Source organism: Protopterus annectens, chromosome 1.part1, assembly GCF_019279795.1.
Source record: "Protopterus annectens isolate FY-2018-M chromosome 1.part1, PAN1.0, whole genome shotgun sequence".
Taxonomy (NCBI): Eukaryota; Metazoa; Chordata; order Ceratodontiformes; family Protopteridae; genus Protopterus; species Protopterus annectens.
Window position 1 is genome coordinate 1554555572 of NC_056726.1, and position 15148 is coordinate 1554570719.

Consider the following 15148-nt stretch of genomic DNA (forward strand, 5'->3'; position numbering starts at 1 on the left):
ATACTTAATAATGGGAGAGACATAGGATGTAAACAGTCTCACCAGAAATTCTTTAATACCTGAACTCTCAGACCATTTCAATTAAACCATAACGACTCATTATTCAAGTACTCATTGAAGTGAAGCACATCATCTGGGGTGGTAACAGTAAACCCTATTTAAATATGATCTGTGTATTTCACCATCCAGACTTTAGATGTAGTTGGAATAAGTATAAGCACCAAATTAAACATGGGTCCTAAAACTGAACCCTTTGGAACACCTTTATCAATTCTCACCCAATCTGAAGTGTAACTTTCTAGTCTAACCCTTTGCCACCTTCCACACAACAAATTACCTACCCAACAAATAATAAAAGGGTGAAATATATGCATACGCATTGCATGTAAATAGCAGAATGAGTTACACTAGTAAGTGTGTGTGGGACATTAGTCTGATAGATCCAAATAGACTAGTAAAACAGACATGTCCGTGTCAACAATTTCTGACACTACATTATAGAATTCTACAGGGTTGGTAAAAGCAGATCTGCTCTTCATAAAATCATGTTGAGTAGCATCATTAAACATCCTGGAATATCTGAATTAAGGACCTGTAATATACGCCATTCAAAACTTTTCCCAACCAGTGAGGTTAACCTAATAGGTCTACAGTTGCTGATGGGGTCCGGTGGCTCTCATTTATGAACTGGAATAACATCTGCAAGTTTCTAACTGGCTGGGACAATACCAGAATGCAACAAATTAATGTTTGCTGATATAAATTTATCACAAGAAACACAAAAATACCCAGGAATATTATCTGGACCCATACTACTGCTCTGTTTAATACGATCCAAAAAGATTCTCACCATGTCCACGTTAATGACAGGGCAGTCTTGGTCTACCTCAACTTCATCAGCTAAAAAATGTTTATTAAACAAGCTAGCCAATTCCACACCTGTATACATGGCACTGCCATTAATAGATATAGGTCCAAAAACTGTATCATGTTTGCCTCAGTGTCTAACGTGAATAGAGTTTTTGATAGAACAATCATTCACTAAATTTCATTTAAATTTACACTTAGCTTGATATAATGATGTTTTTGGTCTTCTATTCACTAAATTATATGCTCTTTTAATGGTGTTGGTCTTGTGCTTCTTCCAAGGACCACAGTTTTTCTTCTTTTTCAGGAATGTAGTATGCATCTAATTCCACCATGGGAGGAATATGCATCAACACACTATTGGTTATAAAGTTTCTACATCTACTTAAATGAAAACTGCAAATATTCTCAAAATCCTGCCAAGTATTAAAAAAAATGTCTTCCTCGGGTGAATCTGATCTTATAGAATTAATAGCATTAAATTAAATATTTTCAAATCATAGAATTAATAGCATTAAATTAAATATTTTCAAATCATAGAATTAATAGCATTAAATTAAATATTTTCAAATCAGTAAAATCTTAGACTTATCAAAAACATTTTTCTTCTGATGCATACAAGTACCTTTAATTAGAATTATAAAATCAAAGCTGTATGATCAGAATTACCCAGAGGACAAAGCTGATTCACCTCAAATATCCCATGTGGGACATTAGTTAATAAAAGATCAAGAATATTGTCTGTAATAATAAAAGATTAAGAATATTATCTACAATCTGGTAGGGGAAAATAATCATTTGGGTTAGATTGAGAAACTTATGTAAATCATAAAACTCATCTTCTATCACAGTTCCTGCAGTGTGAGCATCCCAACTAAACATGGGGAAATTGAAATCACCTAAAATAATCAAATTATCATCTGCCATAAACTTACTCAAGCTGTCAACATACCAAAACTGCTCCACATTGGTTAAGGAGGAACTTTTGTAGCTAACAAACAAATATAAAGGAGGACTAGTTTTGTCTGCTAGCACCCCCTAAATTAGTAGTTCCAAACTGACGTCAAGTTCCATCTCCCTAATTTTCATCCATTGTGAAGCAAAAACCACCACATCACCATGAGATCTGCTGTTCCTCATACACATAAAGGACTGATATGCAGGTAACTATAAACTGGTTGCATGATACAATACCCATTTTTGTAAGTCACAGGTCTGCAGGAAAGCTGAAACCTATCTTGGCACTCAATGGTTGTAAGGCAGAGTAACATATTCTGGATAGGATACCAGCCCATTGTAGGACAGACACAAACACACCCACACACCTTCATTAACATGCATTATGTACACCTAATTACAATTTTGAAGGATCCCCAATTTACCTACAGCATGTCTTTAGAATATTGAAGGAAACTGGAACACTCACAAAAAAACATAGACAGGACATTCAAGTTCCACACAGAAGGCACTCCAGATAACAACAGAAATGATGAACAAAGCACTGTGAGGCAACAATGCTAATCACTGCACCACTATCAATAATATGATAGGAAGACTACTTGGGTAAAAGTGCATTTTTAGAAAGTACTAAGTGCACATTTCAGCTTGTTCATAAAATCACAGGATCATAGGATATACAAGACCATAGATCATATACTCCTTACCAACACCTACCCTCATGCTGTACTCCTTTCTTAAGAAGGACAAATCAGGTCAATCCTGCAGAAAATGTATTGGTACCCAGCCATTCATCAGGTTTAATTTGAAGAGCCATCATCATCATAAACCCCATTTTTCTACATGGGGTTGGGGTGTCTTGTTATCTATCTCCATGTCTCTCAATTCAATGCCAGCTTCTTACCTTCTTTAATACTCAAGGCTGACTGTTGTTGATCTTCTCTCACACAATCAATCCTCTTTGCTGGACAACCTCAGGTTCTCTTGCCTTCTTCCTGTCTGTCCTAAATGTTCTTCATTAGATTGTCTCCTGCATTCCTGCACATGTGCCCAAACCACCATACTAGGGAGTCACATGGTTTAAATCGCAGAAGTCTGTCAAGGAGGTGGAGTAGGACTTCTGTAATAGATCTGTCTTATTATTTTACTTATGCGCTGGTGAAGATTTATGTCTCTAGTGCTGGTATTAGTGGAGCTATGACTTCTGAAGATACAGGAAATGAAGGAGAATGAAGTCCCAAATGGTACTAAATGGAAGGCATAGATCACCCTACAAGAACCTTATAAGAAACCAAGTAAAGAAGTAGCACGTCAAGTCCTTTCTGGTGGCTCAGTGACTTTAGGCCAACAATTTTCTTGAATATGAACCTCTTGGGCCTTTCCAGTTGCTTAATATATCTAGAAGGATACATCCCAAACAGGGTGTTGTACTCAGTAATTAATATAATTAAGCCTGCATACAAAGGTATGATACCTTTTTATGACCCAGATGAAATGCCTTTAGAAATTGTTTGTGCTAAAAAGAAAGATTTTTTGACATTTTTTGCTACATTATGGTCGAAGGAGAGGGGAATTATGAATCCAGGCTCCAAGACCGCTTACTACATTATCATTTTATTTTTTTTATTTCATTTTACTTTTATTTACATTTGGTTTACTGGGTTAGAACACTGACAATTTTTGAGTGAAGTATTGGTTACGCTGTGCATTGTGGTAGAAAGGAATTTACTAAATGTGACAATACTACACTTTTTCTGCACAACACTTGTTTACAATGGTTAATTCCTTTTGTAATTAATAGGTATCGGGGAGATTTGACAATAACACCCAAGTTGCAGTCATATGCAAACTTAGGTCCTAATTTATGGCCTGGAGATCAGATACATGGCTGCAGAAAAGGAAGGGTTCCCAGTACTGAGTGTAGGGGTATCCCACAAGTTACCATCATACCTTTCCGGAAGGCACTTGCCCCTTAAATATGGGAGTTCTGGCTTTCACCCATTTCATTATCCACCTCACCTCATATAGATCTACTTTGATCTACTTTGAAGGAACTTAGCTTACTAACAATGCCAGCATTGTGATATAGTGCTGAATACTTTGGCCAGATTTAAATAAGCTGTGTGACCAGAATAACCATTGCAACAGTCTGTGTAACCTTCTTGAAGGAGTTAACTAAACTAAGTAAGCAGGATCTCCCTTTGCCAAAGCCAAACTGATGTGGGGCCAACATGATAAAGTTTCTGATATCATAGTTTATGAGGTCAAAAAAGATGCTTTCCATGGCTTTGCATATCACAGTAGTCAGGCTATTGTTATATTACAGTACTTGAAAACTGAGATGCAACACTGAGTTATGCAACAGTCAAAAGCATATGCATAGTTATCCTGACAATGGACGCAGATAAAGAAATGTGATAAAAACACATAAGTACAAGAAATTATATCACCACTTTGTTCATGTTATCAGATATTTATTTCTAATCTGTCACATCATCAGGCATTTATCTCCACTCTATCTGAGTTATCTGTTAACAGACTTAATTGTAACTAATTTAAACAAGCCTGAAACTAGACTAACCAAAAGCGCAAACACCAAATACTACATAAAAGACTATGGGGAGAGGGATCAGAAACAAATAGCTCACTGCATAAGTCTGTTTCTAGTGTGTGATTCTGAAACTGCCATAGTGCTGCAGCAATATGAAGTCTTAGGCAAACAGCACTGCAGTTTTCTACTAGGGTGGCACAGTGGTACAACAGCACTGCAGTTTTCTACTAGGGTGGCACAGTGGTACAACAGCACAGCAGTGTTCTACTAGGGTGGCATAGTGGTACAACAGCACTGCAGTGTTCTACTGGGGTGGCACAGTGATACAACAGCACTGCAGTGTTCTACTAGGGTGGCATAGTGGTACAACAGCACTGCAGTGTTCTACTAGGGTGTCACAGTGGTGCACCAGTTAATGTTGTCGCCTCACAGCAAGAGGTTCTCCAGTTCAATTCTCAGCTGAGGTGCTTTCTGTGTGGAGTCTGCATGTCCTCTCTGTGTTTGTGTGGGTTTCCTCCAGGTGCTCCAGTTTCCTCCCACATTCCAAAGACATGTATCTGGAGGATTTCTCACCAGGCCTCTGCTGAAAATGGGCTCTGTCCTAGTTGGATTTACCAGTCAACAAATATTAAAGTAAAAAAAAATTAGATAATGCCACATGCACTCTCAACTTCCTTGCTCAAGAATTACATACATACAAATATTTCAAGCACTGGACCTTCTAACTTGCCAATATACCAAATCACTTGTTCCTTTAATAAGTGTCCAGTCTGTTCTTAAGAATATCTAAACTACTACTTGCTTTAATGTAATTTGGTAGTCTGTTCCATGCATCGGCTACTCTGTCAGAGAACCAATTAGTACACTTCTCATTCCTATAGAATCTCCTACATAGGTTGTCTGTTGATTCGTTAGTACTTTTTGATAACCCCACACATTCCCAAAGGTAGTTGTCTCTAAATGCCCTATATACCTGAATACCTAAGAGACACTGTACAAGTTCAGACATTTTAGTCTTTCATAATAACTTAAATTTTCACATCCATGGATGCCCTTGGTATATTTCCACTGTACTCTTTCCAGTTTAGTCATGCTTGTTTTCTTATAGGATTTCCATATTGTTATTCCATATTCAAGTTTGAGTCTAATGTAACTAAAAACAAGTGACTTCATTATTTTTGATTTCCTAGACTTTATAAATCTTTTTATACAACCTATAGCTCTATAACTATCATTAAAAATTGGTTGACATGATTAGAAAATCTCTTAACTGAATCTACCCATATACCAACTTCTTTAAATTAGTCTACAGTTTCAATCACTGTGTGCTGTATTAAATATTCACCTTTCAATTTACCTCTCCCAAATCTCATATGCTTAGTTTTTGATGTATTTATCAGCATATTATTCACCTGTGCCCAAATTGTCAATTTAGTCAAGTTATTTTGCAGACATGCCTTATCTGTAACACATTTAATCAGATTACCCAATTTCAGGTCATCTGCATATAGACTGTAGAACACCTCAATTGAAAAAATTAGGTCTGAAAGATACAATCTAAACAAGTAAGAGCCTAGGACACCCTGACTGTAACCAAGAATTTCATCTGTCCAGTTGCTGTATGATACTTGCCATGTCCTATTTGTAAGCCATGCAGCTGTCCATCTTATCAAGAGTACATCAATACCTTGTTAGCTTTCCATCTATGAGTCATTAGTGTTTCTAGATTCATAGGTGGTTTTCTTTCAGGTGATTGATCCTAATTTCCTTGAGCTGTACTTGCTAGAGCAGGGTTTGTCACTGTCATACTTCCAGAGGTTTTACTGTTCATTCTGCTTGTAGTAATGTATACAGAGTCAGATTTTCACTAGCTAATGTTTAGTCTGAGATTGTGACAACTTAGAGAAAGAGCATTTCTTTTTATATTTTGGCGATTGCTAGTCTAAATAACATCAGCCTCAGGATGATAATAATGAAGTAAAGAGGGTGTAAGGAGTAACGTCTACTCCATGGAGACGCAAGGGGCTTATTGCCTCACAAAAATATTTGTATGTTTATACAAAACTGTTCTCAAATACTGATGTTTGGGTTTTGTGTATATAGGGAATGCTTTAATTACTTTAATGATGGGGTCATGCAGATTTGTTTCAGAAAGTTTCACAGAAAAAAAAGCAATCTTAAGATTTTGTGTGTGTGTGTGTGTGTGTGTGTGTGTGTGTGTGTGTGTGTGTGTGTGTGTGTGTGTGTGTGTGTGTGTATATATATATATATATATATATATATATATATATATATGGGTCTACTACAGTTGACTGAAAACTGACTTGATTGAAAATGAAATTACTAGGACCACTTCATTGAAAGCTCACTTCACTGAAAACTCACTTGACTGAAACTCATTTCGTTGAAAGTTATAAATGGACTTTTCCCCACTGTAGTGTGACCCTGGAGTTAGTATATAAAGTAAGGGGGGTGTGGGGGGGCACAGCCCCCTACATTGGGCGGTGTGGGGGCGAAGCCCCCCACATATCTTGGTTATATATTCTCTTTTTGAAACAGTTATTTATCGCACTTGTAAGTATCACTGTGTACAGTTTAAACATGTTTATAATATGTGGGGGGCTATGCCCCCTCATCCCCCAATGTGGGGGGCTGTGCCCCCCACACCCCCTTTACTTTATATACTAACTCCAGGGTCGCACTACAGTGGGGAAAAGGCCATTTATAACTTTCAATGAAATGAGTTTCAAAAAAATGAGTTTTCAGTGAAGTGAGCTTTCAGTGAAGTGGTCCTAGTAATTTAATTTTCAGTCAAGTCAGTTTTCAATCAACCGTAGTAGACCTATATATATTTTCAAGGAAATTAATGACTGACTTACCCTAATTATAAGGCTAAGATTATGCCATAATCTCAAAAATCATTTCTGTATATTTGATATTTATTTGTAGTATTATATTAGTAGACTTTGGTGTTAACGTCCATAGGGATGCATTTCAGGTACAGACTTTCAAACAGAAGCAGGTCTGATATTGTTTTATAGACCAACCAGAGGTTACCAGTAAAGGGTTGGGAGGGTGACCTAAGGGTTAGGATGGTGGCCTAATGGTTAAGGTGTTTGCCTTACAAACACAAGGTGCAGGGTTTGAGTCTCACAAGGGATAATTGGCTAGGCTTAAAATGGCTCGCAAGGGCAGTAAGCTTAGTACTAATCTATGTAGCTATGAACCTCTACATAGTAAGAAATAGATTAAAACAGTCCCTGAGTAGTTCACTATCTACCCTTTAACTTCTCTAGTAAGCAATTGCTGTACCTTTTCCAGTTATTTCAGGTAGCTTGTTTCAAAGCTACAGAGTACAGCACTGTGTTCAACAGTGGTTTAAATGTCTGATGTATAAATAAGTACAATGAACTCCCTGAATTACTAGGCATGTTCTTTGAAATGAGACAGCCTTCAGACTACGTTTTTCTGATGTAGTAGATGGTCACTGATCAGTATTTCAATTGCTGTTGACCATTTATTCTACAATAATAGTAAAATGTCTAATTTCCACAAATGTTTAGAATTTCTAATTCCATTTCAGGAACTCCATTCCTAAGTAAGGGTATGGTTAAAATTCATGAAGTCATTTTACTTCAGTCTTTGATGCCTTCCAAAAACACCCTTCTCAGTGTTTGCAATCTACACAGGACTGCCTCTTTCTATGAAGTTATCTGTATCCGAAACACATTTAACTATGCTGAAAATTCTTATTTATTAGCCTTGTTGCTCTTACTGCTGTAGGAATTATTTGGGTGTCTTTATTCCACGTAGCCCTAATTTCTGTTTACATATCCTCATATGTTATGACTTTGCAATCGCTAGGTGTATATATTCCTATAATTAATATCCTGTATTCCTTTGCTACAATATCTATTTTTTTTGCTGCTACTTTCTTTACTGTCGACATGGGTGATCCCATGTAATCAATACTTTTTTACTAATTTTTTGTGGTTCAGATTTCCTTTATGTTGTACTGTTTGCACAATCCCTAATGTAACAGTCCATGTACCATTGTGCCCTTCACTGTATAAATACACAACAGGGGAGTAGGTTAGACATGAAGGTTAAGATCTTCACCACAGTGACACAAGATATAATGTTTGATTCTGACCTGGGCTGATTGTCTTCTTCAGGGCAATTTGCCTTGTATTCACATATGAATAAGTATATCATCACTAGCAAAAAAAATATGCAAATATTTCTAGTTTCTAGTGCTGTACTATAGAGCCTACATTTATTTTTATTTCCCACTTTTTATATAGACTTTGTTAAACAAGTTTGTATTTAGTCCACTTTCTTGAGCTGCCTTTATTAACTTTTTGTCTTTTGGTTTAAATTTCCCTTTTTTAGCTTTTCATGCTGGGCTGCAGGGTGCCGCAGTATTCTCTGTTGGCTTCAGCTCCCCAGCTAAAAAAAAAAATAAAAGAATTGTGCTAACTCAGATAGTCAAATAGTATTTTTAAATTAAAAATAATAGCTGACTTTCATATACGCTGAGTTCTGAGGTGATCCTAATCAAACAAAAATATCTGTTTAGAAAACAGTTCAGTATTAGGCTTCCTGATCATCGATTGGGTATGATTGGCAGCAATTGGTAGTGTAGAAGCCTCACTCATTCAGTAACTCACTGAACTGCTGCATGGGACACCGAGGAGCCCTTCCAATCGGCTCTGGCTGCCTCAGGTGACCAAGCTAACATGAGCCAAGAAAGAAGAATGTTGAAAGAGGAAGCATGAGCCAGGGGAACGTTTTTATTTTTTTTTTTAACTTTTTTTTTTATGAAGTATGTGTACTACTCCCAGGATTTAAAGTGTGTGTGTGTGTGTGTGTGTGTGTGTGTGTGTGTGTGTGTGTGTGTGTGTGTGTGTGTGTGTGTGTGTGTGTGTGTATCTGCGTGTGGGGGGTGCATACATGGACAAATTACTTAAGGGGCTGTCAGGGGAAATGGTTCATTTTGGTTCTTGCACTTACATGGACAAACTACTAAAGGGGCTGTCAGGGGAAACGTTTCATTTTGGAGCTTGCATGTACATGGACAACCTACTAAAGGGGCTGTCAGGGGAAACATTTCATTTTAGAGCTTGTACATACATGGACAACCTACTAAAGGGGCTGTCAGGGGAAACGTTTCATTTTGGTTCTTGCGCGTACATGGACAACCTACTAAAGAGGTTGCTGGGGAAATGTTTCATTTTAGAGCTTGCACGTACATGGACAACCTACTAAAGGGGCTGTCAGGGGAAATGTTTCATTTTGGAGCTTGCACGTACATGGACAACCTACTAAAGGGGCTGTCAGGGGAAACGTTTCATTTTGGAGCTTGCACGTACATGGACAACCTACTAAAGGGGCTGTCAGGGGAAACATTTCATTTTGGAGCTTGCACGTACATGGGCAACCTACTAAAGGGGCTGTCAGGGGAAACGTTTCATTTTGGAGCTTGCACGTACATGGACAAACTACTGAAGGGGCTGTCAGGGGAAACGTTTCATTTTGGAGCTTGCACGTACATGGACAACCTACTAAAGGGGCTGTCAGGGGAAACGTTTCATTTTGGAGCTTGCACGTACATGGACAACCTACTAAAGGGGCTGTCAGGGGAAACGTTTCATTTTGGAGCTTGCACGTACATGGACAACCTACTAAAGGGGCTGTCAGGGGAAACGTTTCATTTTGGAGCTTGCACGTACATGGACAAACTACTAAAGAGGCTGTCAGGGGAAACGTTTCATTTTGGTTCTTGCGCGTACATGGATAAACTACTAAAGGGACTGTCAGGGGAAACGTTTCATTTTGGTTCTTGCGCGTACATGGATAAACTACTAAAGGGGCTGTCAGGGGAAACGTTTCATTTTGGTTCTTGCGCGTACATGGATAAACTACTAAAGGGGCTGTCAGGGGAAACGTTTCATTTTGGTTCTTGCATGTACATGGACAAACTACTAAAGAGGCTGTCAGAGGAAATGTTTCATTTTGGTTCTTGCACTTACATGGACAAACTACCAAAGAGGTTGTTGGGGAAATGGCATCATTTACTGTTTGTGCGTAAATTGTTAAACTCCTGAAGGGATTAATGTGGAAATAATTGATGGTCACATCGGTGTAGGAGGGGGAGTAAAAAAATGACTTTGTCCGTTGTTGCTGTTTATAGTTTATTACTATTATTATTTAGACATGGTGATGGAATGAGGAAGTACAGAAGAGTATACAGGCAAAGAGGTTGGCAAAGAAGAAGTGGAATTGTCAGAGAGATGAAGAAAGTAGACAGGAGTATAAGGAGATGAGGTGCATGGCAAATAGAGAGGTGGTGAAGGCTAAGGATAAGGCATATGAAGAGTTGTTTGAAAGGTTGGACACTAAGGAGGGAGAAAAGGACCTGTACTGATTGGCTAGACAGAGGGACCGATCTAGGAAAGATGTGCAGCAGGTAAAGGTGATAAAGGATAATGAGGGAAACATACTCACAAGCGAGGACAGTGTGTTGAGCAGATGGAAAGGGTACTTTGAGGGGTTGATGAATGAAGAGAATGAGAGGGAGAGAAGGTTGGATGATGTAGGGATAGTGAATCATGAAGTACAATAGATTAGCAAGGAGGAAGTAAGGATAGCTATGAAGAGAATGAAGAATAGAAAGGCTGTTGGCCCAGATGACATACCTGTGGAAGCATGGAGGTGTTTAGGTAAAATGGCAGGAGAGTTTTTAACCAGATTGTTTAATGAAATCTTGGAAAGTGAGAGAATGCCTGAGGAATGGAGAAAAAGTGTTTTGGTACCAATTTTTAAGAATAAGGGTGATGTGCAGAGCTGTAGTAACTACAGAGGGATTAAATTGATCAGTCACAGCATGAAGTTATGGGAAAGAGTAGTGGAAGCTAGGTTAAGAAGGGATGTGATGATTAGTGAACAGCAGTATGGTTTCATGTCGGGAAAGAGCACTACAGATGCGATGTTTGCTCTGAGAGTGTTGATGGAGAAGTACAGAGAATGTCAGAAGGAGTTGCATTGTGTTTTTGTAGACTTGGAGAAAGCATATGACAGGGTGCCTAGAGAGGAGTTGTGGTATTGTATGAGGAAGTCAGGAGTGTCAGAGAAGTATGTAAGAGTAGTACAGGATATGTATGAGGGTAGTGTGACAGTGGTGAGGTCTGCGGTAGGAGTGATGGATGCGTTTAAGGTGGAGGTGGGGATACATCAAGGATCAGCTCTCAGCCCTTTCTTATTTGCAATGGTGATGGACAGGTTGACAGACGAGATCAGACAGGAGTCCCCATGGACTATGATGTTTGCAGATGACATTGTGATCTGTACTGAGAGTGGAGAACAGGTGGAGGAGACCCTGGAGAGATGGAGATATGCTCTAGAGAGAAGAGGAATGAACGTCATCAAGACTAAGACAGAATATATGTGTGTGAATGAGAGGGAGGATAGAGGAATGGTGAGGATGCAAGGAGTAGAGGTGGCGAAGGTGGATGAGTTTAAATACTTGGGGTCATTAGTTCAGAGTAATGGTGAGTGTGGAAGAGAGGTGAAGAAGAGAGTACAGGCAGGATGGAGTGGGTGGAGAAGAGTGTCAGGAGTGATTCGTGACAGACAAGTACCAGTAAGTGAAAGAGAAGGTCTACAAGAGGGTAGTGAGACCAGCTATGTTATATGGGTTGGAGACAGTGGCATTGACAAAAAGGCAGGAGTTTGAGCTGGATGTGGCAGAGTTAAAGATGTTAAGATTTGCACTGGGTGTGATGAGGGTGGACAGGATTAGGAATAAGTATATTAGAGCATCAGCCCAGGTTGGAAGGTTTGGAGACAAAGCCAGAGAGGCAAGATTACATTGGTTTGAACATGTGCTGAGGAGGGATGCTGAGTATATTGGGAAAAAGATGCTAAGGATGAAGCTACCAGGTAACAGGAAAAGAGGAAGGCCTAAGATAAGGTTTATGGATGTAGTGAGAGAGGACATGTAGGTGGTTGGTGTGACAGAGCAAGATGCAGAGGACAGGAAGAAATGGAAACAGGTGATCCAATGTGGCGACCCCTAACAGGAACAGCCGAAAGAAGATAATGATTATTATTTTTTTATTCTGATATCTGAGATATATTCAGTCAATACAAGTGGCTTTAATTGTTGGATGCAGGGGCTGTCTGTGGATAAACGTGACTGATACTGTTGTCATTTGTTCAAAATAAACATTTATTATTCTGACTTTGCAGAAGTAGTTTGCATAATTTTGTTCACTTTCTGTAATAGTCAAGCATCAGTATTGCAGTCAATAAGTAGCTGTCTGTAGTGTTGTGGGCAGGATGTGTGTGACAAAAACTGATTGTTGGCAGATAGCTGCCTGTAGTGGCATGGGCGGAGTGTTTGCACTAAGTAGTGTGCTGTTTTAAAACAACATTTGGTTCTCCTGTTGAGTCTAAGGCTGTTCATTCCTTGTATGTGAAGTCCTTTTCTCTTTATGGATTTTACCCAAGTGCTTTAGTTTATTCTCTCTAGACACTAAGCAGCATAATATCTTCCTCTGGACATTTGGTCTTTTACTTTTCATCCCAATCTAACACCAGAGTGGTATACAAAAGATATCTGCCCTTTAGGAGGGGTAGGAAGGATAAATATATATATATATCCTTACTCATGATTTTTTTTTGTTCAAGCCATCATCATTAAGTCAAAGTTAGTTGAAAAATTTCTAAGAAGCAGATCAGTGCATCTACAACTTAATAACTTCTGGGGGAACTAACAGACCCTCATCTTAATTCAGTTACTTCCTCCAAACATAAATTACAGTGGAGTCTTGGCCAGTTACAGAGTGTTAAAACATGGGGGTTAAAATGTAAGACAAAGTATGAAAAATCAAGAAAGAATTAATGTGTCTGGATGGTATGTTGCAAAGAGGAGTGAAAAACAGAGGACAGCACTCACAGAATGCAGGGGAGACTACTGGGTAACAGGCAACCCATGGGGCGTTGATTGTGGCTAGACATATATGGAGTATATAGTCAGTAAATTAGCTATAATGGCTAGATTTGTAATGAAAGTCTGTGAATGAAAGTGAATGACCAGATCTGTTTAATCATAGGTAACAGCTACTGACCTGCTGTAATACAGGCTTGCCCACTGTATTTGGCTCTACCCATTAAGTTGCTTCCTGCAGCCCTCCCATGCATGGAAGTCAAAAGCATTCATGCATTGAATCGTCATCACCATTTGGCTGCTCAATCAGTTCTATACACTTGCCACTATGACTGTGGGCTTTCCAGCTTTCTTTCATTTTTTCTGCCCATACCCTTTATATTCTTTCTTCTTTATTTGGCACTTTCTGTCCTTTATTAACTTATTTAAACTTATTGGAAACATTCACTATTTAAACTTATTGGAAACACTCACCATCCAAGCCAAAACTATGTTCATCTTCAGTCTTCTTCTTCGGTTCACCCTGCATCAATGATGCATTTGGCCACAAGTTGACTCCACTGTGCCCTATCAGCTCAATGATGCATTGGGCCACAAGTTGACTCCACTGTGCCCTATCAGCTCAGTGATGCATTGGACCACAAGTTGACTCCACTGTGCCCTATCAGCTCAATGATGCATTGGGCCACAAGTTGACTCCACTGTGCCCTATCAGATCAATGATGCATCGGGCCACAAGTTGACTCCACTGTGCCCTATCAGATCAATGATGCATTGGGCCACAAGTTGACTCCACTGTGCCCTATCAGATCAGTGATGCATTGGGCCACAAGTTGACTCCACTGTGCCCTATCAGCTCAATGATGCATTGGGCCACAAGTTGACTCCACTGTGCCCTATCAGATCGATGATGCATTGGGCCACAAGTTGACTCCACTGTGCCCTATCAGATCGATGATGCATTGGGCCACAAGTTGACTCCACTGTGCCCTATCAGCTCAATGATGCATTGGGCCACAAGTTGACTCCACTGTGCCCTATCAGATCAATGATGCATTGGGCCACAAGTTGACTCCACTGTGCCCTATCAGCTCAATGATGCAATGGGCCACAAGTTGACTCCACTGTGCCCTATCAGATCAATGATGCATTGGGCCACAAGTTGACACCACTGTGCCCTATCAGATCAGTGATGCATTGGACCACAAGTTGACTCCACTGTGCCCTATCAGCTCAATGATGCATTGGGCCACAAGTTGACTCCACTGTGCCCTATCAGATCAATGATGCATTGGGCCACAAGTTGACTCCACTGTGCCCTATCAGATCAATGATGCATTGGGCCACAAGTTGACTCCACTGTGCCCTATCAGATCAGTGATGCATTGGGCCACAAATTGACTCCACTGTGCCCTATGAGAACAATGATGCATTGGGTCACAAGTTGACTCCACTGTGCCCTATCAGATCAGTGATGCATTGGGCCACAAGTTAACTCCACTGTGCCCTATCAGATCAGTGATGCATTGGGCCACAAGTTGACTCCATTGTGCCCTATCAGCTGACACTTCTTTAGCTTCCTCCAAAGTGATATTCAGGCAATGGAAGTCTCTTGTTACAGCTCTTTTCCAGTTTTGTTGAGGTCTGTTTGGTCTTCTCTTGTATCCAGCTAGCTCCCAGTTAAGAGACTGTATAGGAATCCTGCTAGTATCCATGCAGTTAACATGACCAAACCAATGTAGCCTTCTTTCCATAATGATATTTTCAAGTTTCTGCTGTTTTCTTCCTCTGACACTCTCATTTTTTACTTTGTCCTTCCATTC